This window comes from Hemiscyllium ocellatum, chromosome 22 (genome assembly GCF_020745735.1).
Source record: "Hemiscyllium ocellatum isolate sHemOce1 chromosome 22, sHemOce1.pat.X.cur, whole genome shotgun sequence".
Lineage (NCBI taxonomy): Eukaryota > Metazoa > Chordata > Chondrichthyes > Orectolobiformes > Hemiscylliidae > Hemiscyllium > Hemiscyllium ocellatum.
In genome coordinates, this window is record NC_083422.1 from 45,399,239 (window position 1) to 45,423,617 (window position 24,379).

Sequence of the window (24,379 nt, forward strand, 5' to 3'; positions counted from 1 at the left end):
CCGGGAGGAGAAGGCGCAGGAGTCGGGGGTGGGCAGACAGGCTGCCTCCATGCGGGTTCTGAGTGTCGGTGAGGGCCGGGCCGGCGGACGGTGTGTGTGTGTAAATGAAGTGTCGGCCGGTGCGTGGACGGTGTTCGCTTCCGCAGTCGGGGCGGTGAGAGGTTGACGATGTCGTTGAGGTAGGTCGGGGCCCGGAGGTTGCGGAGAGAGCTGGGTTAGTCGGGGATCAGAGCCGCTGTCGGCCCTCAGCAGCCGGCAGCTGGGTCACAGAGACCCCTCCCCCAGACAGGGAGGGAGTCAGACTGTCAGGAGGGAGCAGAGATTGAGGGGAGCCAGAAACTCAGGCAGGTGTGTGGAGGGAGACCATGGACAGGGGGGGGGGAAACATCCTCAGGAAATGAACCAGGACAAAGTGAGAAACTCAGAAAGGGGATGGGGATGGGGATGGGGGGGGGAATTCCAACAACGTAGAAAAAGATTGAGGAAACAGTGCAATCAATGGGCAGCAAAATCAAACTCTTGTGATTTGAAGGGAGAGGGAGGAATAACTTGACTCCCTGCCCCCCTCATCTGGGGGAAAACCAAAGATCATTTGGGTTATTTGAGATAAGATCCACTGCCAGTTCAAGAAAACTGGGGTGGGGTGGGATTTGGTTGACGTTTCTGATCAGTCAGTGACACAATCCAAATAAATCCATTCACAAAATAAAGGGCTGTATGTGAGTGTGTGTGTGCGCGACACACTCTCAGAGACCAAGCACTTAATGTGTAACTCTGTGGAAAATCAACCTTTTTGGCCAGCTTTTTGTGAATTGTGTTTTTTTTTTCTAAACTAAAGAAAGTTAGCTTGAAAGATGAGACTTGTGACATTCTTCCAAAAAGATATAAACAGGTTAAGCCAGTGAGCTGAAATTTGGCAGTGCAGTATAACATCAGAAAATGTGAGGTTGAGCAATTTGGCAGGACGAATAGAGGAGCTGAATTTTATTTAAATGAAGAAAGACTGCCGAAAACTGCAGCACAGAGGTATTTGGGAGTCCTTACACATGAATCTCAAAAAAACAACAAGCATCAAAGTTCAGCAGGGACTGTGAAATGTTAACCTTTATTTCAAAGGGAATAGGGGAGAAAGTAGGAACATCTGACTAAAACATTACAAGGCACCAGTCAGACCACAGCTGGAATACCTTGGAACAGTTACCTACTGTGATATTTGTGAATTGATAACAGATCTGTTGTGGTGCCACTTGTGAAATATCTGTCATGTTTTAAACTTTACAAAATGTTTTCAAAAACAAACTCTTTGATTTTGTTGTTGACTATGCCCGCTTGATCCCAAAGTGAATATGTGCAATGTATTATTTATATCATTGCAAAAGAGTAATACTGCAGATGCTGGGAACCTGAAATAAGAACCAAAATTGCTACAAATGTTCAGACCAGGCAGAATCTGTTTTTAGTCTCTTCAACCACAATCTGTGAATTTATAGCCCAATTTATCCCTGCTGCTTACTATTAACATCAGTTAAGGCTATCTACGCTCGTTCAATAAGGAGTTCTGGAGAATGTGCCAAGAACAGTGCCGAGCATGTCTTAAAAAGAAACAACCTGATATGATAGAGCTACAACTCAGTGGATGCAGCTTGCGCTAGACCAAGCAAAATGATCCCAAAACCGATGGGTCAGATCAGTGGTCTGCAGTGCTGTCATGTCCATCATTTGAATGATGCTGGAGAATTAAACAGTTAACTAGAAGAGGACTCTCCACAAATATCCCCGTCCTCAATTGTGGGAAACCTCAGTTTGCCAGTGCAAAGGACAAAGTTTGAAGCTATCTTCAGCAAGATGTATTGCTTGAGTGCATGATGCATTTCAGCCTAGCAACACACATGCCAATGTGATACAATGTGTTTAATATCAAGAAATGGCTGAAGGCACTGGGTACTGCAGTAGCCTGGCTGTAAAACTGAATAATTGTCTCCCTCCGCCATCTGCATTCATAGCCTGGATATTCCAGTAAAACTATGACATGTCATTTACCTGAATATTTGGTTGCTTGAGTATGGGAACAAATCCGATTTAACCAATTACCACCCTATCAGTCATCAGCAAAGTGATGTGAGATGTCATCAACATACAATGAAGTGACAAGTTTTACTCAGCAAAATTTGTGAATGCATAATCAGTTTAGGTTCCAGTCGGGTACTTGGCTTTTCACTTCATTACATCTTTGGACCAAAATATGATAAAGGAATTCAATTCTAGAAGTGCATATGATTTCTCATGATGCCAAGGCAACGTTTGATTTAATGTGTCATTAAGGAGCCCAAGCAAAACAGGAGTCAGGATATATGTGTCCAGTGGTTGGAATCATGACTAGCACAAAGGAAGATGGTAGCTGGAGGTCAATCATCTCAACATCATTGTAATGGATCCTTAGTGTAGTGCGGCAGACTCATGTTCAGCTGCTTTATCATTGATTTTTTTTTCTCCATCATAAGATCAGATTTTGATTTTGGCTGATAATTGAGACTGCACAGAATCTGAGGTAGTTCATGTTCAAGTTCATTATCACCCAGACAACATTTAGCTTGGGCTGACAATTGGCAAGTAACATTCTCATCACGCAAGTGTCAGGCAATGATTCATCTAGCCTCTTTACTTGATTCCTTCAATGCTGTTACCATCACTGAATTGCCCACCGTCAACATCCTAGGAGTTAGCATTGTGCAGAAACTTAAGTGGACTGCCATATAAATACTGTGGCTACAAGAGCAAACTAGAGCTAGGAAATCCACGGCTAATGAGAGTCCAGAGAAAGTATATACCTTTTAAGGTGAAAGGAAAGGCTGGTAGGTACAGGGAATGCTGGATGACTAAAGAAATTGAGGGTTTGGTTAAGAAAAAGAAGGAAGCATATGTCAGGTACCGACAGGATAGATCAAGTGAGTCCTTAGAAGAGTATAAAGGCAGTAGGAGTATATTTAAGAGAAAAGTCAGGAGGGAAAAGGGGGACATGAGAGATTTGGCAAATAGAGTTAAGGGGAATCCAAAGGGCTTTTACAAATACATTAAGGACAAAGGGGTAACTAGGGAGAGAATACAGCCCCTTAAACATCAGCAAGGCAGCCTTTGTATGGAGCTGCAGGAGATGGGGGAGATACTAAACCAGTATTTTGCCCCAGTATTTACTCAGGACATGTAAGATGTAGAATGTAGGGAAATAGATGATGATGTCTTGAAAAATGTCCATATTACAGAGGAGGAAGAAATGCTTAAAAGTGGATAAATCCCCAGGACCTGATCACTGTGGGAAGCTAAGGAAGTGATTGCTGGGCCTCTTACTGAGATATTTGTATCATCGATAGTCACAGGTGAGGTGCCGGAAGATTGGAGGTTGGCAAACGTGGTGCCATTGTTTAAGAAGGGGGGTAAGGACAAACCAGGGAACTATAGACCAGTGAGCCTGACATTGGTGATGGGCAAGTTGTTGGATGGACTCCTGAGGGACAGGATGTACATGTATTTGGAAAGGCAAGGATGATTAGAGATAGTCAACATGGCTGTGTGCATGGGAAGTCATGTCTCACAAACTTGATTGAGGTTTTAGATTAGATTAGATTCCCTACAGTGTGGAAACAGGCCCTTCGGCCCAACAAGTTCACACCAACCCCCGAAGAGCAACCCACCCATTCCCCTACATTTACCCATGACTGATCCACCTAACACTATGGACAATTTAGCATGGCCAATTCACCTGACTTGCACATCTTTGGACTGTGGGAGGAAACCGGAGCACCCGGAGGAAACCCATGGAGACACGGGGGAGAACGTGCAAGCTCCACACAGACAGTTGCCCGAGCCGGGAATCGCACCCGGGTCCCTGGCACTGTGAGGCAGCTTTGCTAACCACTGAGCCACTGTAACAAAGAGGATTGATGAGGGCAGAGCAGTAGATGTGATCTATATGGACTTCAGTAAGGCATTTGAGAAGGGGGACTGGTTAGCAAGTTTAGATCCCATGGAATACAGGGAGAACTAGCCATTTGGATACAGAACTGACTCAAAGGTAGAAGACAGAGGGTGATGGTGGAGGGTTGTTTTTCAGATTAGAAGCCTGTGACCAGTGGAGTGCCACAAAGATTAGTGCTGGGTCTACTACTTTTAATCATTTATATAAATGATTTGGATGTGAGCATGAGAGGTATAGTTAGTAAGTTTGCAGATGACACCAAAATTGGAGGTGTAGTGGACAGCAAAAAAAGGTTACCTCAAGATTACAACAGCATCTTGATCAGATGGGTCAATGGGCTGAGAAGTGGCAGATGGAGTTTAATTTAGATAAATGTTAGGTGCAGCATTTTGGGAAAGCAAATCTTAGCAGGACTTAATGGTAAGGTCCTAGGGAGTGTTGAAATTAGAGTGGTGCTGGAAAAGCACAGCAGGTCAGAAAGCATCTGTGGAGCAGGAAAATCGACGTTTCGGGCAGGAGCCCTTCATCAGGAATGTGGCTCTCATTCCTGATCAAGGGCTCCTACCTGAAACATCAATTTTCCTGCTCCTCGGCTGCTGCCTGAGCTGCTGTGGTTTTCCAACACCACTCTAATCTTGACTCTAATCTCCAGCATCTGCAGTCCTCACTTTCTCCTAGGGAGTGTTGCTTAACAAAGAGACCTTGGAATGCAGGTTCATAGCTCCTTGAAAGTGGAGTCGCAGGTAGATAGGATAGTGAAGAAGGCATTTTATATGCTTTATTGGTCAGAGTATTGAGTACAGGAGTTGGGAGGTCATGTTGCAGCTTTACAGGATGTTGGTTAGGCCACTGTTGGAATATCGCGTGCAATTCTGGTCTGCTTCCTGTTGGAAAGATATTGTGAAACTTGAAAGGTTTCAGAAAAGGTATACAAGGATTTTGCTAGGGTTGGAGGATCTGAGCTACAGGGAGAGGCTGAACCGGCTGGGGCTGTTTTCCCCGGAGCGTCGGAGGCTGAGAGGTTTACAAAATTATGAGGGGCATGGATAGGATAAATAGACAAGGTCTTTTCCCTGGTGTGGGGGAGTCCAGAACTAGAGGGCATAGGTATATGGTGAGAGGGGAAAGGTATAAAAGAAATTTAATGGACAAATCTTTCACACAGAGGGTGGTACGTGTATGGAATGAGCTGCTAGAGGAAATGGTGAAGGCTACTACAATTGCAACATTTAAAAGGTATCTGGATGGATATATGAATAGGAAGGGTTTGGAGGGATATGGGCCAGGTGCTTGATTGGATTGGGATATCCGGTCAGCATGGACGCGTTGACCAAAGGGTCTGTTTCTGTGCTGTACATCTCTATGATTCTAGTGATCACCTCCTTATTCTCACCTACAAGGTGCAAGTCAGGAATGTGATGGGCTATTCTCCACTTACACAAATGACTGCTAGTCCAACTACATTGAAGACATTTGACTCCATCTGTACTCGCCACTGCCTCGGGAAGGCGACCACATAATCAAAGACCCCTCCCACCTGATTATATTCTCTTCCACCTACTTTCATAAAAGTCTGAATACATGTATGAACAGATTCAGGAAAAGCTTTTTCCCTGCAGTTATCAGACTTTTGAAATTCCAGATGTTAATTCTGATTTCTTTTTCTCTCTCTGCAGTTGTAACACTGTGTTCTGCTCTCTATTCTGCTGCTTTGATGCACTTTGTATGGTATGATCTACCTGTATAGCATTCAAAACAACATTTTTCACTGTATCTTGATACATGTCACAACAATCAATCAAAATCAAACTCAATCTGGAAAGTGGCACCCCATCCACCACCTTCAGCATTCACTCCCTTCACCACCTACGTACAGTGACAGCAGTGTGTAATACACCAGTTCACCAAGGTTCCTTTGACAGCATCTTTTTTGAAATTAATTCATGGCTCATTTATTGACCAATTTAAGAGGCAACTGCATTGCTGTGGGTCAGGAGTCACATGTAGGCCAGACCAGGTAAAGACAGCAGATCCTAAATAACATTGGTGAACAAGATGGGTTTTTCTGACAATCGACACCAAGTTAATGGTCATCATTAGACCTTCAATTCCAGATTTGTATTGAATTCAAATTCCACCATGTGCCACGGTGTGATTCAAACCCAAGTCCTGAGAACATTACCTGGGTCTCTGGACTAATAGTCCAATAATAATATAATCAGGCCATTGCCTCGCTAACTTCCAAACCAAAGTTCTTTACCATCTGGAAGGACATGGGCAGCTGATACTTTGGAACACCACCATCTGGAAGTTCTCTTCAAGACAGAGACCAGACTGACTTTGGAATTATATTCTTGTTCCTTCATTGTGGCTGGATCAAAAGCCTGGAACTCTGAAACAACAATGTGGATGTACCCACCCCCTAAAGGCTGCAGCAGCGGTTTAAGCACGAAGTTCACCATCACTTTCTGAAAGGTATTTAGAAATGGGCCACAGATGCAGCTCTTGCAAGATCAACAACCTTCTCTTGGAATTGGAAAACATTGGAGTTGTAAAAGATTTTAAGCAACTTAAACATTGTAGGCTGATGGGAGAACCTATGGTAGGATGGAATGCAGGAGTGATTACATGACAAAATGGATGTTAGTATAAAGCAAAAGGCATTTAAAGGAATAAAAGATGAGCCGCAGTGAGTTGTGAGTAGTAATAAAGGAACCATCATCAAAAGCTGCTGTCAGGAAAAATGGGGTTATTTTTATTAATAGAGTTGGCAGCATCTGAGGAGAGAAAAGCATAGTCAACATTTTGAATAGAATATGACTATTCCATGCTAAGATAAATTATATTTGTCTTGAAGCATTAACTCTGTCCTTCTCTTCACATATACTACCGAATCTGCTGAGTATTTCCAGCTTTGTTTTTATTTCAGATTTCCAGCAACTACAGTACTTTCTTTATATTTATACCAATGCATATTTGAAAAAGGACAGGTAAAGGTTTTCTGACTGCTTTTCCATGGAGATACATTTCCTTTCTGTCAACCGTACCTATGGAAAAGACTTACGCACAGATGTTGACTGTCAGGGTAAGCTTTAACTGGCACTGAGAATAAGATTCATTCATCAGTCGACCTGTATCCTGTTTGTGTTCCACAACAAAAGGACAGTTCTATCCAATTAAGCGGTTGTGAGTCTGTGCTGACGCGTGTTTTTGTGGCAGTGATCCCTTCACTTGGCTTAGATGGATCATTGTGAAGGTTGGAAACCTGCTCCACTCCAAATGTGCTTGCTTGAAGTTTTAAAATGCATTTATATATAAATAAAGGAGGGCTTTATATTACTACAATGACCTTATGTTTGTTGTCTCTGCATGTGATTGTATTATAGTTTGACGGAAATGTAATACAAGAAAGAAATCGAAAATGCTGCAAGTGTGAAATTTCCAGGACACTAGACATCAAAGAGGATTTGAAGGAAAAGTTTAAGTAAGTGAGAAAAGATTAATTGAAGGGGTAGGTTTGTAGAAGGCTTTTGAAGGTGGAGGAAGTTGAATATCATTTAACACTTATTCTCGAAGATAAGAAAATGCTGATTAAAAGCTGCCACTTAGAGTTGGATGTTGGCAGCTCTGTACTTGAAATATTATGTTTTTTTATAAAATTTGATGTAAGACTTTCTAAGGTAACTTCCTGGAATGTGCTTTCTTTTTCGGGCGTAATTTAGTTCATGTTAGTGAAAGTTTTGATTTAATTAACTTTGGAGAGTAAGACCAATTTAAGCCAGAGTGAAACTATAATTCTCCCTGACCCAATTCTTAGGCTCATTAGAGTTGCTGTTGCAACTAACCTATTTGTAACTGAAAGGTTAACTTAGAATATAAAAGGTAACACAAGAGTTACCAGAAGTTTGTAGTGAGTTTACATTAACAGATCCTTTACTTATGAGTGCATTAGCTTTCCAGTGCAAATAATCTGCTTCTCAATTATTTTGAAAGCTTTTTCAGTCCCGTGCAGTTTGATCCGGATCTCCTCCTCCAGTATACTACAATGGCTGCTTTGATTATTGCATAAAATGAAAGCTCAATATCTGGTTTGTAGCGCATTCGCACTGAGAGTTCAGTGATGGTATGAAGCCTGAAGATACTAAACCCGCATAGTCTGAATCTCTCCGAATAGAGAGTACAGGACACAGAGTCTTTGTGAGTTTCCCTAATGAAGAGCTGAGCCTTGACACCAAGGTCATACTATGGTTGTTTCCCTTGTTTTTAGTTGATTTGTTCTGGGAGTGTGGTTGTTAGAAGGAGTACCGATGCTGATTTGTACAACAACAGGCCAGGATCTAGCAGTTTATTACTCCTGGGAAGGTGTGGCTATCATCTGAGTTGGTCATCTTTGTTACCCCTGCAAGATCACCCCATCATGCCACACAGGAGCAAAAAAATATTTGGGTGAACCTATAGAACGGTGTCCCAGCAGCTAGGGGCTGCCTTCAGGAGAAAAGGTAAAAGATGGGACTAAAGTTCATAAGAATAATAATGGAATGATAGTGGATCCAATAATCCATAGACCTTTGTGATTCCAACCTGTAAATTGGGATTTGCAGATTTTGGATGGTTATGTTCAATCATTATATCAGATTGACATTCTGGAGTTTTATCCCATCACTTTAGGTAATTGGTGACTATGTTTCTGAATTTCCTCATAAAACGGTCATCTGTAAATGTCATTTTTCTCCAGATTAAGTACTGGGAAGAGTATTATCATCCAGATTAAATGTGTCATAAGCCTGCTTCCTAATTGGATTACTTGTACCTGCAATTGTGGAATAGCTAATGAAAGGTACCAAACAGCAATGTACTTAGTATTCCATTGACAGATGTAAATGGAGACCCAAGGACTCATGAAGCACAAATATTGGCAATGACCACAGCTGAAGGGGTACAAATTGATACCAGGCAGTTCTCGGAGGTTTATTTTTACACTTAGTCATTTGAGTGGAAATGGGCTTGATAGCTTGAACTTTGTTCTCATTCTGATCAGATGTCATTATTTGACAATAAGAAGTTCCCTTGCTGAATTGAGAAAACAAATCTTTGCATTAGTTTCCCTGATAACTGTTTTTCTTTGTGGATGCTGGCAGGGATTGAATTACAGCTCCCCTGTAATTAGCCCCATGGTTGAACAGCCAACTGACACTCTACATCTTGATTATTTGAGGTGGTCAGACCAGGGACATTCCAGGTTTCATCTTGTTCTGTGTTTGGTCAAGAAAGATGTTTGCGGGAATTTTTATAGTTGTATGTCTCAAGGCTGAGAAGAAATATCAAAATTAAATTTATATGTGCATCAACTTGTGGATACTATTAATTACTTTCTTAAAAACGTTTCCCATTATTAAAAATCACACAACACCAGGTTATAGTCCAACAGGTTTAATTGGAAGCACACTAGCTTTCGGAGCGACGCTCCTTCATCAGGTGATTGTGATAATGTTATACTCCCTGTGCGTATCTGAAAGAGGGATGCCAGAAGAGTAGAGTCACAGAGATGTACAGCATGGAAACAGACCCTTCGGTCCAACCTGTCCATGCCGACCAGATATCCCAACCTAATCTAGTCCCACCTGCCAGCACCCGGCCCTTATACCTCCAAACCCTTACTACTCATATACCCATCCAATGCCTTTTAAATGTTGCAATCGTACTAGCCTCCACCACTTCCTCTGGCAACTCATTCCATACACATTACAACCTCTGCGTGAAAAAGCTGCCCCTTAGGTCTCTTATTTATCTTTCCCCTCTCACCCTAAACCTATGCCCTCTCATTCTGGACGCCCCGACCCCAGGGAAAAGACTTTGTCTATTTATCGTATCCGTGCCCCACATGATTTTATAAACCTCTATAAGATCACCCCTCAGCCTCCGATGCTCCAGGGAAAACAGTCCCAGCCTGTTCAGCCTCTTCCTATAGCACAAATCCTCCACCCCTGGCAACATCCTTGTAAATCTTCTCTGAACCCTTTCAAGTCTCTCAACATCTTTCCAATAGGGAGGAGACCAGAATTGCACGCAATATTTCAACAGTGGCCAAACTAACTTCCTGTACAGTCACAACATGACCTCCCAGCTCCCATACTCAATACTGCAACCAATAAAGGAAAGCATGCCCAACGCCTTCCTCACTATCATATCTACCTGCGACTCCACTTTCAAGGAGTTTTGCTCTTGTTCTTTGTTCAGCAACACTTCCATTAGGACCTTACCATTAAGTGTATAAGTCCTGCTAGGATTCCCTTTCCCAAAATGCAGCATCTCACAGTTATCTGAATTAAACTGCATCTGCCACTTCTCAGCCCACTGGCCCATCTAATCAAGATCTTGTTGTAATCTGAGGTAACCTTCTTCGCTGTCCACTACATCTCCAATTTTGGTGTCATCTGCAAACTTATTAACTATATCTCTTATGTTCACATCCAAATCATTTCTATAAATGATGAAAATAAGTGGACCCAGCACCAATCCTTGTGTAAATGTTCTGGAAATTCTACACAGTATGGTCGGTCTTTTTTTTCCCCTGGTTCCTTGGTGAATCAACTTTATGGTGTGATTGGATTATTTACCAGAGCAGGAAGGAGGGACTTTACATAGAATTTATGATTGTATTCTGCAATACTATTTTAATTTACCCTTTTTTTCCCAATGTGTAAAACCACTGTACTTTGTATCAAATGGTTTGCATTCTGAGTTTTCAGTTTGGAATATGTGTTTGTAAGCATGAATTGGGTGCGAAAGAAAGTACAAGAGAGCAACTCCAGCAAGTTCCACCTTCATGGTAGTGACCTTCAATTAAATAATACTGAATATCTCTAATACACTGAATCTGGTATTGTTTGAAATGACAATACAAGCTATGTTTTTGCACCAATGCCAGTTGTCAACACATGTTAATAAATAGCTGATGAAGTAATCTTGTGGTCAGCCTTCAGAGGCCAGCCTGGTGCTTGATTGGTCTGGGTTCTTGCATGCATCTCCCACACTTCCAAAATAAATTATTCACGCTGCCTTAATTACTGTTGCCTCGATAAAGAGCTATGAGGTCTGGAACTTTAAAGATCCACTTTTTTCTGGAATATCAAATATTGTTGAATTTGTTTGTGGTGCAGGTGTTAAGTAAGCAGAACCTGGTTTGAACCAGTATTTGAATAACAGTGGTACAGGATTACTAGTTTTGATGTTTAAAATTTAGAATTTTACCCTCATTTTGGCTTTTCTTATGTCTTGAAGTTGTCAGCATTGATTGGGAGGCCAGATGTCTTAAAACTATCATCAAGCTCTACTACTGAGCAAGTACATAGAGCATAGTCATTGAAGGACTCATCATTAGCTCTTCCTTCATGTGTGGTTGCCTTGAACTCACCGAATGGATGGTTGAGTTGATGTATGCCTGCCATCATGGATTGATACAGAACAGGAAAGTGTTAGATTCAATCTGAGCCAAAGTGATATTGAAGGATGCAGCAACATATGGATATGAGGGCAGAGAATGGTTCCCACTGTCAACTACTCCCCATACTAGAGATAGATATTCTTTGTGGATGCTGGTAAGAATGGGATGAAACTTAGCTGTGATTAGCTCCATGATTGAATAGCCAATTCACATGCAGGATTTTGGTGAATGAATACCAATACGTTTCACGTACGCTGTTTTCCATGGAACTGTATTTTAGTAATGCCAAGTGACATCTGAAGAGAAAGTTCAAAAATGAGGAAATAACGAGAAAGTAACATTGTCATATTCATGAGAAGCAAATTTAAAGCATGACTGTTAATTTTATAGTTTGTCCATTTTGCAAGGTTATGATTTTTCCATGTTCAATTTTGCACGTGATTCTGTAATGAAACTCCTGTCTCCCAGTGACATTGCAGGACTTGGTACTACCCCTGTTCATTCAGCAAAGTCAAGATCCTGCAGTACTCTGCAGCAAACTCTTTTAGTGAATTACCTGGTCAGCAAAAGAAGATCAAATGCTGAATAGAGGTTATTTCATTGTGCAGTCTGCTGCTGACCATATCTGTTTTCGGTTGAATCACTGAAAAGCTGTAAAATTACCTCAGTCTTCAAAGATAAAATGATTTCTGTGTAATTCATGTTTTTTTTAAACAATGGTTTCTTCACATCCAAGTGTCAAATGATGAAGAAGGGTGTCAGCTGACCCTCACTCAGTTGGTTATCCTTTAGTTGGAGATAGTGAGGACTGCAGAGGCTGGGATGTCAGATTGCTGGTTTATCTGACAATCCTGTACTTACCTCACATCCTTAAATGCTTATAAATTAGCAAGCATATTGGCCGCAAGATGCGCCCTTAGCCCTGTTTTCTCCTCTCTCGCCTGAATGCAGAAGTCAGAAAAACTAAAACCGAGACTGTGATCCAAAAGCATCACAGTCCCATGTAACATTGTATTAACTTGCTTTTATTAAAATAGAGCGTGAGATTTTTGGAAGGAGAAATTTGAAGGTGAGAGCTTTAAATCTTTGAATGCAGGACAGTTACAATTTGGGCCTGGTGCAATTCATAGAATACAGATAAGAGGGCCGGATGCAACTATGTTAGAATAATCAAAACTGGAAGTGGAAAGCATACATGCGGGTTATGGCATGGGCGCTGAGGTAGGCATTTTATAGATGTGGAAATTAGTAGTTTTGGTGATGTGAGGGGCGTGGGATAGGAAGCAAAGTTTAGAAATGAAATTATGCATTGCCTGCTGAGTCATAGGGGTTGGATAAATACTGAAATGTATCTTCTTTATTTATGGGTCTCAGCAGTGTGCATTGTTCCACCAAAAGCAATGAGATCTTCGGAAAACAGGAAAACAAAAAATACATCCTGATTCAGTATCTAAATTAAGACATACTGTGATGTTGTCACCTTGCTCAGAGAGTCAACCTTCCACCTTGATGATTTCTTGGGCAAAACCTGTTTAAGGAGCTTGTTACATCTTTATCAGTCTTGACATGTCCATTTAGGATTTTAGGCCTGAGTGTATGTGGATGTTTACTAGTAATCCTGCATTGTTTATCATGGTTTCCTGGATGCTGAGATCAATGCATTAATCTAGAAGTAAATTCTAGTAGAATTAGTAGGTGTCATTCTCTTAGGGTCATAGAAATATATAGCATGGAAACAGACCCTTTGGTCCAACTCATCCATGTCAACTAGATATCCTGAATAAATCTAGTCCCCTTTGCCAGCATTTAATCCATACCCCTCTAAACTCTTCCTATTAATATAACCACCCAGTTGCCTTTAAAATGTTGTAATTGTACCAGCCTCCACAACTTCCTCTGGCTGCTCATCCCATACATAAACCATCCTGGGCACGAAAAGGTTGGCCCTTAGGTTTCTTTTAAATGTTTCCCCTCTCACCTTAAACCTATGCCCTCTAGGTTTGGACATGCCGAATCCTGGGGAAAAGATCTTGTCTATTCACCTTATCAATACCCCACATCATTTTATAAACCTCTGTAAGGTCACCCCTCAGTCTCCAAGGCTCCAGGGAAAATAACTTCAGTCTATTTAGCTTCTCCCTATAAGCTCAAACCCTCCAACCTTGGCAACATTCTTGTAATTTTTTCTGAACCCTTTCAAGTTTCACAACAGCTTTCCAATAGAACAGAGACCAGTGAAAACTTTATATTTTAACTTTATATCAAAGGATCCTTCCCTATCTCTTAAACACATGTACTAAACTTAAATGGAAATTATGCCCATGATGGTCCTGGTGTTCTCTGCATTGTTCCTTGAGAAAGGGGCAGAGTCTCTATCTATAGCTGTGTGAAATTGGCTTTTCAATCTGCTGGCTGAGCAAGTGTGTCAATCCATTGGGCTAAGGAATTGCAAGATTGGAGCTAACAGACACTTTTCCTTTGGCTATTATGCAATCTGAATCACAGGAGAGTAGACCCACAGCAGCTCTTGCACTCAAATGACCAAACCAGCTCTTCTATGGCAAGAGTCATGTTTTTCACTTTTGTTTTTGCCCCAATAAATGAATTAAGTTTCTTAATTTGCAGCTCTCTCCAATGTTTGCACAGGCTAATGTATAATAACGGTAGCATTGTCAATCTGGTCACATGTTGGCAATCTTCCACATCTCTCACTCTGACAATTTGCTCTGAAAGAAGGTGGAAGGAAAACACTGTGAATGTCGCCGTGCCTTACTTATCTGTTTCCAAGAAATTGGCACAGGTACCAAACAGGGTATTTATTAGGAGACAGTTGACAGTTTCCGAAGCATGCTGTAAATATTAGAATTTTGTAAATCATTTGTAAGGTGTTCAGATTCAAGCATTTTGTAACATGATTTATTTTACTAATTAATTACGTGTGCCAGTTCACTAGTTGATACTTTGTGCTTCAACGGTCATCTTTGTTTCAAGCAGTCAGAAGCAAACTAGCTTCACTTTATCCTAAGTAAAAACTGGAAGAACTCCAGATGCTGTAAATCAGAGACAAAACCAAAAGTTGCTGGAAAAGCTTAGCAAGTCTGGCAGCATCTGGAAGAGAAATCAGAGTTAACATTTCAGGTCCGGTGACCCTTCCTCAGATCTGAGGAAGGGTCACCAAACCCAAAACGCTTCACTTTGTCCTGCCTGCGACCAAGTGTTAAAGCAAGGAAAGTGGTAAATGGAGGGGCAAAGATTCAGTTTGAACTCTGTTTCAGCTTACTGTGTGACAGGATTTGTTACATTGTCATTTTCTGTATTAAATATTTGATTTGTAGAATTTTCATAACAGGTGGCATACTTTTAAATAGATTTTAAGATGCAGTAATGTGTTATCAGGTTTCATTGCCTTAACACAAAAATATGAAGCATTGGTTATATGTGTATTTATAAAATTCATACTTATCATAAAACAATTAGCAAAACAAATAGAATAGTACACCAAATAGCCAACAGTTTGTGGACAATGTATTGAAAGCAATCATGTTTGAACAGCATAGTGCCCTAGTTTGAAACATATCTTGCGTATTGTGTCTCATTCTGCACAACCACGATAAAAAAGAAGAAACTTCAGATCAAGGACATGATGGGAGAGGAGACTGACTCTTTTGTTCAGGACTGAGTTGTAAGGAGTGAAGAAGCTGAGACACTTTCATCCATGAAAGAACGGAATGCAGAGGAATTGAAGGTAATAGAAAAGTGCCGCTTCAAATAAAACCACTGACAGGAGAAAGGAGCACAGATTCAGATTAACAAAAAGATGAGTTTAAGATTAAAATCAGAGAGTTTTTGGCAATTATTGGAATTTATTATCTTATTCACCCCTTCAGTTTTAAGGAAACCATTGTCTCAGTTTCTGTATCCCTCCGTGAGCTGATCCCTTACTGTCTATGTAACTCTTTAGTCCGAAAAGCTTTTGAAATCTTTGTGCTCCTCTGATTCTAGTTTCTTTCACATGTCTAATTTTCACTATTCCATTACAGAGGAACCTTGATTATCCGAACGATACAGGGGGGAGTATTTTGTTTGGATAATCAAATGCCTGATAACACTGTTTAGCTAAGCATCGGGACCTTGCGGTCTTGTTCGGATAATCCAAAATTCTGATAATCGACGTTCGAATAATCGGGGTTCCTCTGTATTGGTGGCTATGCCTTCAGCTGCTTTGATCCTTGTTTTGGAATTTCCTTTCCACCTCTCTTTTGTTAAAATACTCCTCAAAACTTACCGTGCTGACCATGGCTGGGCGACAGAAAAGCTTTTGTTCTCATTTCTCTGTTGCTCTTGCTAGTTGGGTTGTTTCATTACAATAAATAAAGGTGCTGTGTAAATGTGAGTTGTTGGATGCAGGGGAAAACAGCAAAAGTTGAAACCCTGCAATCAATTAACAAAGATTTAGATCTGTGATTTTTGGATGAACTGAACTGAGTTGCACAACCTTTCTAATCTGTCTGCTATTTTCTCCTATGAATTTCAATTGTCAATTTTTTTCCCATTTATTTTACTCTAATACCAATAAGTCAGCAATTTATTCCATTGCAAGTGGGATCTTCATCTGTGTCCTATCAATAGTGGTAAAGTGTTTTTTTACAAAGTTTCCTATTTCAGAATTAACTTGCAAGCCTTAATTGTCGGCTGTGTTGAAATGGGGAAGAATAAAACTTAAAATCTTCAACATTATCGAAATTTATCACCTTTGTACATTGTTGAATGCAGTTATGATTTCTTCGATTTTGCATTTAAAAATGCAATTGATAGTTATTTCAAATTATATATTATTCATCTGCCAAATCTCTTTTGGGAGCCTTTAAAGTAGTAGAGAGACAGGGTGGGGGTTTCCGAAGTAGTAGTAAAAATAGAAAGACAGATAAGGATGGTTCTGAATCAGAAAAGAGCATGTTTGTTAAAAAAGGCAGACACAAGCAAGTCAGAAAACGAGCTAACTAATTAATTGAAACTCAGGGAGGATAACATTATCAGCCTTCTTAAGTTCTGTCGGGCTGCTAAGATGCAATTAAAGTACTTTGATAATATCTGAATCGAGAATGTGGTGCTGGAAAAGCGCAGCAGGTCAGGCAGCATCCAAGGAGCAGGAGAACCGACGTTTTGGGTATAACCCCTTCATCAGGCTTGAAACAGGGCTTTAACTATTGCTGTTTCCCCAGTATCCAGCAACTTACTTTTACACAGCACCACTATTTATTGTCATAAAACAACCCAACGAGCAAGAGCAACAGAGAAATGAGAAAGAAAGCTTTTCTGTCACTCAGCCATGGTCAGCATGGTAAGTTTTGAGGAGTATTTTAACAAAAGAGAAGTAGAAGGGAAGTCTGATGAAGGGCTTATGCCCGACATGTCGATTCTCCTGCTCCTCGGGTGCTGCCTGACCTGGTATGCTTTTCCAGCACCACACTCTTGACTCTGATCTCCAGCACCTGCAGTCTTTACTTTCTCCTTTAACTACTCTCTAGTAAGTTCTCTTGATTGTGTTTTTGAAGTGCAAGATTATCATCCTTCCCTTCAAATGAATACTTGATCTTTTTGTTGAGGCAGAGTACACATTTTACTGTACAGTAGGCCTTAGAATCACAGAATCCTACAGCAGAGAAGTCCATTCAGGCCTATTGTGCTTATGTTTTGAAAGGGTCACTCAGTTGCTTCTAGTGTCCTCTTTCCTTTTTGCACTGCAGAAGGTAGGTTTTCAAGTATATATCCAATTCTATTTTGAAAGTTACTATTGAATCTGCTTCCACCACCCTCCTGCTATAGCCAGGTCATTCAGAAGTTAGGGTGACCTAATTTGTAAAATGTTTACATCGTATAATGACCTGTTTAGAAATCAGTCTAGTTCTACAAATTTCAAAGCAATCCAATTAACTTTTGACGCTGACTTTCAAATATTCACATCTTGGTGCATTGAAAAAAAATAAAACAGAACAGTATAAAGTCATTGTAGTGGTTTGCTCAATTTTAACAAAGCAAATACAAGAATGTTTAACTTTTAAAAACTGAGTTTTGGTGGTAAGCCAGATAGTTATCCATTGGGCGAAAGAACCAATGGTAAGTCAGTTACCAAGGGCTGATGTGACTCAAGTCAGATAATACCAGCAAAAGGTTATTGTAGTTTAACTTCTTATCCAGCACTTTTCCTGAAGTTGAAGTACTTAAACTATGCAGTGGGCTCATAATTTTAAAGTAGAAATCCAGTTATCATTGGAGCCCCAAATCACTGTTTGAGATTTTATTTTGTTTAAAGCTATCTGATTTTCCTGATCTTTATGTAAATATAAGCTTTAACTTAGAAGCAAGTTTGTGGTGCTGTCTTTGATACTTCCAGAACATTATGTGCTCCTTTATAAACCTAATAGCATAATCTTGTATGGAAGGAACATTGATAAGTTCAATGAAGTTAATTAACAGGAGGAATAAAAGCTGGCACCTACTTCTTGTTACAGAATATCTTTGGATGTTTTACAAAGCAGATTGGCTATGAAATAGAAATTGGGAAGAGGAAATTTGAGGAGGGATTTGAAGGGGCTGATTGAAACAGCAAGGCAAGGAGTTTCAGAGGTGAATTTCAGAATGTTGGCCTGCATTGGTTTGAAGCCTTTCCACTAAGGCGAAGGATACATAGTATTTCTGAGTTGTAGGAGAGGGCACATGCTGGGTTGAAGATCTAGGGGAGGTTTTGGAAGGCTTGACTTAAATCACTGAAAGATCTTTAAGCAGATGTAAAAATTTTGAAATTAATGGGAGCTTTGAAAACCAGCTAGGTAGGATTTACCACTATACCCATTACAAATTGTCATTATATCACAATAGCGATAAGTGTTGACCCAGCCAGCAATGCCCACATCCTATAAATGAATTAAATACAAGAAGGGGTGCACCAGTAATGAAGTTGACCATTATTATAATTTCATATCACCTTATGAATCATGTCATTACTGTCAACCAGTCAGTTGTCAACATGAACCTCATGTCAGTAGTGAACAGCAAACTTTTGAAAAAAAGTATTGGACAGAAGACTTGAAAATGTGCCAGTGGTGTTGCAACAATGATTGCTATACTAATAGCATCAACTAGTCAAGAAAATCAGGGAACGACGTCGTTTCATGTTTCATGTCAGGGAACTTATAATTGAATTTCAATTGTATACTATCTACTTTCTCAATTGACTGCTTGAAGTTTGATGGACAACAGAGCCAGGATTATCTGCTAGATGAAGGGACAATGAGAATTTGGTGAAAGAAGGAATTCACTTGTAAGTAGTTCATATAGTATGTTACTGGATAAAAGTATGCAAGTCTAAGGACATATTAAACTAAAAGTATATGTTGTCTAGGTAGATTGATTATTACACAAAATGTCCATCATGTGGAAAATCCAAAATGATTTGTCTGTCTGAAGTAACCACAAATAAAAGATCTACCTCAAATTGAACTCGGGTTCCTAAGTTTAAGGAGTGGTTGCAATCACTGAAGGATATGTAGGAGGTTGAGAATTCCCTGAAGCATACTCTTCAGGAGTTGATCATCCTGCAGCTGCAGAGAATTCAGGAGAATAGTGAGTGGGTGGCAATTTGGCAAGATATAAATAAGCAGAAAGAGCAAGAGTCCTCTGAGAGTGTAACACGGTGAAACCAGTTTCTAGCACTGAATACTGCTGACAACATTTGGGGATGGGGCTATTTTTCCTACAGTGTTGGAGGCTGAGGGGTGACCTTATAGAGGTTTATAAAATCATGAGGGGCATGAATAGGGTAAATAGATAAGGCCTTTTCCCTGGAGTGGCGGAGTCCAAAACTAGAGGGTTTAGGTTTAAGGTGAGAGGGGAAAGATTTAAAAGGGAACTAAGAGGCAAGTTTTTCAGGCAGAGGGTGATGTGGGTGTGGAATGAGCAGTCAAATGAAGTGTTGGAAGCTGGTACATTTAAAAGGCATCTGGATGGGTATATGAATTGGAAGAATTTAGAGGGATATGGGCCAAATGCTGACAAGTGGGACTAGATTAATTTAGGATATCTGTTCGGTATGGATAAGTTCAACCGAAAGGTCTGTTTCTGTGCTGTGAAGCTCTGTGGCTCTATTTCAGCTTTACACAGTCAGAAACACAATAATGGCAGAATGAGGTAACCAACTGGGGAGCACTTCAAATTATAGGGGAAAAAATGGTATTTGAGGTATTGGAGGATTGATGGATAGACGTTTCTGAGAGCACTAACTTAAATGATGCCTGGTGTCAGGGTGAAGGCTATCTTTGAGACATTGTGAAAGATTTTGAGAAGGATACCTGCCCGAATGGGCACTGTGTAGGAACCAATGATATATGTCAGAAGGAAAGGGTTATGCTCTTCAATTGAAGTTTCATGAGGTTATGAGTGTGGTGATCAGGGACAAATTGATGTTTGTGGCAGCAGATTCTGTAGTAACATACGAAAGAGAATTGGATAAATACTTGAAAAGGAAATATAATTACAGGGCTTTGGGGAATTGAGAAGGGTTGAAATGAATTGGTGAATTTTTTCAAAGGCGCAATGCATTGAATGGTTTCCTACTGTAATGTATCATTCTTCATTTTAACACCTTGTTCAGGCGTGTGCTTCACTTGTTACACCAATTGTCTCCTTTCTGACTTAAATCATCCTCACTTCTCCTTTAAATTTGGACGATGCATTTACTGTCCGGTGTCCAGGATGTTGCTGCATGAGGCTATCATGGCAGATAAAAGAGGTCTTATTGTGCTGATCCTGTAGGATTGCTTTTCCTTAAGTTCCCACTTCCCTCTGGCCTTAAAGAGTTGATTTATGCTGATGTACAGTCCTACAGTTGACCAGGAAGCGGAACCAAGACCGTACAACTCTGCTACTTGCTTGCTCTAGTATCCAGGTTTTATGTAAGAGACTAAAAGCGGATCCTAACTTCCTATTGTTCATCTTAAACCATGGCTCACTAATTAACAGGGAGAAGAGCTTTGACTTGTGTTCTTTTCTGTCTGTTGCCAGTGTCTACTATAGGGCCTCTACTGTACATGATCAGACAACACAGAGCACACTTGGGATTCTTAGTGGTGTGCAGTACCAAACCAGTAAATGTATAAACAAGAAACAAGAGCAGGTCACTCGGCCGTTCGATTCTGATCCATCATTCAATAAGATTCATGCTCCTCTGATTTTAATCTCAACTCTACGTTCCTTCATGTCCTGGATAACCTTTCATTCCCCTGTTATCAAGAATCTATCTATCTTTACCATAAAAATATTGAACATTCTACATCCACTACCCTTTGGGAAAGGAAATTCCAGATACTTACCTGTTAGGGAAAAAAATCAGCGTGTGTATACATCTGTTGATATCTACCCTTGTGTATCCTTATATTAAAACAGATGCCATGCTCATCTGTTTTAACATTTCTGGTATTACAGTATCTAAAGCAGAGTTGGAGTTGCTTCCTTTGTCCTGACAGGTATTCAACCTTCAACAAATACCAGTAAAATCTGCTTAAACCAGTAATTCAACTTTACCTTGTTGTGGTCGTTTGAGTGCAGAATGATTGATGTGATTCCCCACATAACAGCTGTACTTTGAAGCCCTTCTGTAAATAATATGTATATGAAGTATAAATAACCTGTCAGCTGTGGCACTGTTGAAAACACACTTGCCTCTAAATCCAATGGTGTTTGTTAATGTTTTACTTCAGTATTTGTTGAGCACAATGTTTAATGCTGACATAACTAGTACAGAACTGAAGGAGTGCTGCATTGTCTGCCTGATCTGCGTGCTTTTCCAGCACCACTTTAATCTAGACTCGGGTTTCCAGCATCTGCAGTCCTCACTTTTGCCTTGTCAGAGGGACCTGTCTGTCCTTTTTATTCTATGTGAAATACCTGATGGTGCAATTTCGAGAAAGCCAGGAGTATTCTCCACAATGTCTTGGCTAATACTTATTCCTCAATCAACATCAGAAAATCATATTTGATCATTGTAACATTGCTGTTTGTGGAGCTTGTTGTGCCAGTTAGCTGACTTAGCTTACATTTCCTGATTTGCAATTATGACCAAATACTTAGAACACTTTAGTTATGAAAGGTACTAAATAAGTGAATTTTTTATTATTATATGTGAAATGCTTGAAAATATTTCTGAGATATAACGAAAAGCAAATGTGATTTTTTTTAAAGAAAAAAGGAATGTTTTTGCAATGTACAACTTCATTACATATCTACAGTTTTATATTCAAAATGTATTAAGCTTTAAGACCCTTTGGCTGTTCCAAACTATTAATCATCAGTTGGGTTGCAAGGATAAGATGCAGTGCTCTTTGAGCTGAGATCACAAGGTTAAGTGGGATCTCTCTGAGTTCAATACCAATTTCTATGTTATCACAATGCTGCAGCAGTGTCTGCAGCCTTTTCCAATAAACACAATGCAGTCCCCAATCTATCACTAGAATATGGAGAGCAATTTAAAAGTAATCTCCTAGGCACTGTAAGGCAAGTGAAGTGTGAAATTAGACCTGCCAAATGCCTGGATGGATGCTGTACCACTCGAAAAACATCCCAACTATTCATTTAGAGCCAGCTTGAACATTTGTGGCCCTTCTGTGTTTGAGTTTGTATCACCTGAAACATGGTTTTTCCTGTTCACACAAGCAGTTACAGTCAGGAAATCTTTATTTATTAATGTCAATTGCAATATTAAGATTTATTGCTGTAATTAGCTTGAATATTTTAGAACTAAACTAAGTTACTAACCACACGTTAACATACTAGCCATTTGTGTTCCTCTAAAGTATACTTAGATGCTTAGTAACATTTGTGAACAATTTGGTGCTGTCACTCAAGAAACTTGCATCATTTCTTGTTGTTATACAGTGAAAGACTTATATGGTACATTGTCACAATTGGAGAGGTCGTAGTAAGAGAACATAAGAACTCGGAGCAGGAGTAGGCAATTCAACCCCTCAAATCTGTCCTGCCATTTAATGCAATCATGGCTCATCTCCACTTTACTGTCCACTCTGCAAAAACCCATTAACAAATTAAACATTTGTCTGTCTCCTCCTTAAATTTACCCAGCACAGAATCCAGCACACTTAGGGATAGTGAATGCCATTTCTCCTCATTTGTTTTAAATCTGCTGCCCCTTATCCTAAAAATGTGACCCCTCAATCTAGATTGCCCCATATGAGGAAACATCCTTTCTGTACCTACTTTGTCAATCCCTTTTAGCATGGTATATATGTCAATTAGGTCTCCTGTCATTTTCCTGAACTCTAGAGAGTACAGGCCTAAACTGCTCAAACTCTCTTCATAAGACAAACCCCTCCTCTCTCGAATCCATTTAGTAAATCTCCTCTGAACTGCTTCCAATACGACTGCATCCCTCCTCCACTAAAGGGGTCAAAACTGAACACAGTACTCCTGATATGATTTCACTGATTTGTACCCTCTATTCTTTTCTCAATAAATACCAAAATTCCATTTCTTTTCATTATTACCCGCTGTACCTCCATCCTAGTTTTCTTCGATTCATACACTAGGACATCCAGATCCCTCTTTACTGAAGCACTTTGAAGTTTCTTTCCATTTAGATCATATGTTGCCTTTGTATTCCTCTGACCAAAATTGATAACCTCACATTTATCCACATTAAATGTTGTCTACCAAATTTCAACCCATTCCCCAATTCTATCCATATTCATTTGTAAATTTCTTATTTCTTCATTACAATTTACTTCCCCACCTATTTTAGTATCATCTGGAGGAGCCACAACCTAATGTCCTGCGGACATGGGTTCAAATCCCAGCATAACAAATGTTGAAATTTGAGCACAATTTTTTTAAAAAACTGGGATAATTTGCCAGAGCGTTAAGGGCTTAAATGAGGTGGAATTTGTTAAGTGCATTCAGAAGGTTTCCTCAAGCATATATAGAGGGTCCTACTCGGGAGAGGGAAAAACTCGCCCTACTCTTGGGAAATACGGCGGGACAGGTGACGGAGGTGACAGTGGGGGAGCACTGTGGGACCAGTGATCATAGTTCTATTAATTTTAAAATAGTTATGGAGAGGGACCAAACTGGTCCACAGGTTTAAGTTCTAAATTGGGGCACAGCGAAAGTTGATGGAATTAGATAAGACTGATTGGAGTAGTTTGTTTGCAGGCAAAGGGACGTCTGGCAAGTGGGAAGCCTTTAAAAGCGAGATAGGCAGAGTTCAAAGCCTGTTCCTGTGAGGCTGAAAGGTAAGATTGGTAGGAATAGTGCACCCTGGATGACAAGAGATATTGGTTCTTTAACCAGAAAAAAGGTGGAAGTATGGCTCAGGTACAGACAGCTGGGATCAAGGAAATCTCTGGAGGTGTACAGGAAATGCAGCAGTTTACTGAAGAAGGAAATGAGAAGGGGGAAAAGGAAGCACGAGATAGCCTTGGCTGAGATTGTAGGGTGAATTCAAAGATGTACTTTAAGTATATTAAAGGAAAAAAATACTAGAGAGGGAATAAAGCCCCTTAAAGTGACATGTATGTGGAGAACCGCAGGAGATGGGTGAGGGTCTCAATGAATATTTCTCCTCTGTGTTTACCATGGAGAAAAATATGAAGACTTGGGAATGTGGGGATGTTAGTGATGATATCTTGAGGACAGTCCATATAACAAAGAGGAGGTGTTGGATGTATTACAATGTGTGAAGGTGGATAAATCTCCTGGTCCTGACCAGATATATCCAAGAAAACTGCAAGAGGTTAGAGAAGAAATTGCGGGGCCCCTGGCTGATATTTTTGCATCATCATTAGCTACGGGTGAGGTCCTAGAAGACTGGAGGGTAGTGAATGTTGTGCCATTAGTCAAGAAGGCCTGCAAAGAAAAGCCTGAGAACTATAGACCAGTAAGCTTAACATCTGTGT

At 40.2% G+C, this 24,379-nt stretch overlaps 1 protein-coding gene across 2 annotated transcripts in view; it reads left to right on the forward strand.

Moving 5' to 3' along the window:
- Positions 1-2: 2 nt before the first annotated feature.
- Positions 3-24,379, forward strand: part of gpam (glycerol-3-phosphate acyltransferase, mitochondrial) — a 93,198-nt gene continuing 68,821 nt past the window's right edge. For both annotated transcript variants that reach the window (XM_060842137.1, XM_060842136.1), the window contains exons 1-2: positions 3-179; positions 7,360-7,457. The gene's annotated coding sequence lies outside the window, so the exon portion shown is untranslated. The remainder of the gene's footprint in view (positions 180-7,359; positions 7,458-24,379) is intronic.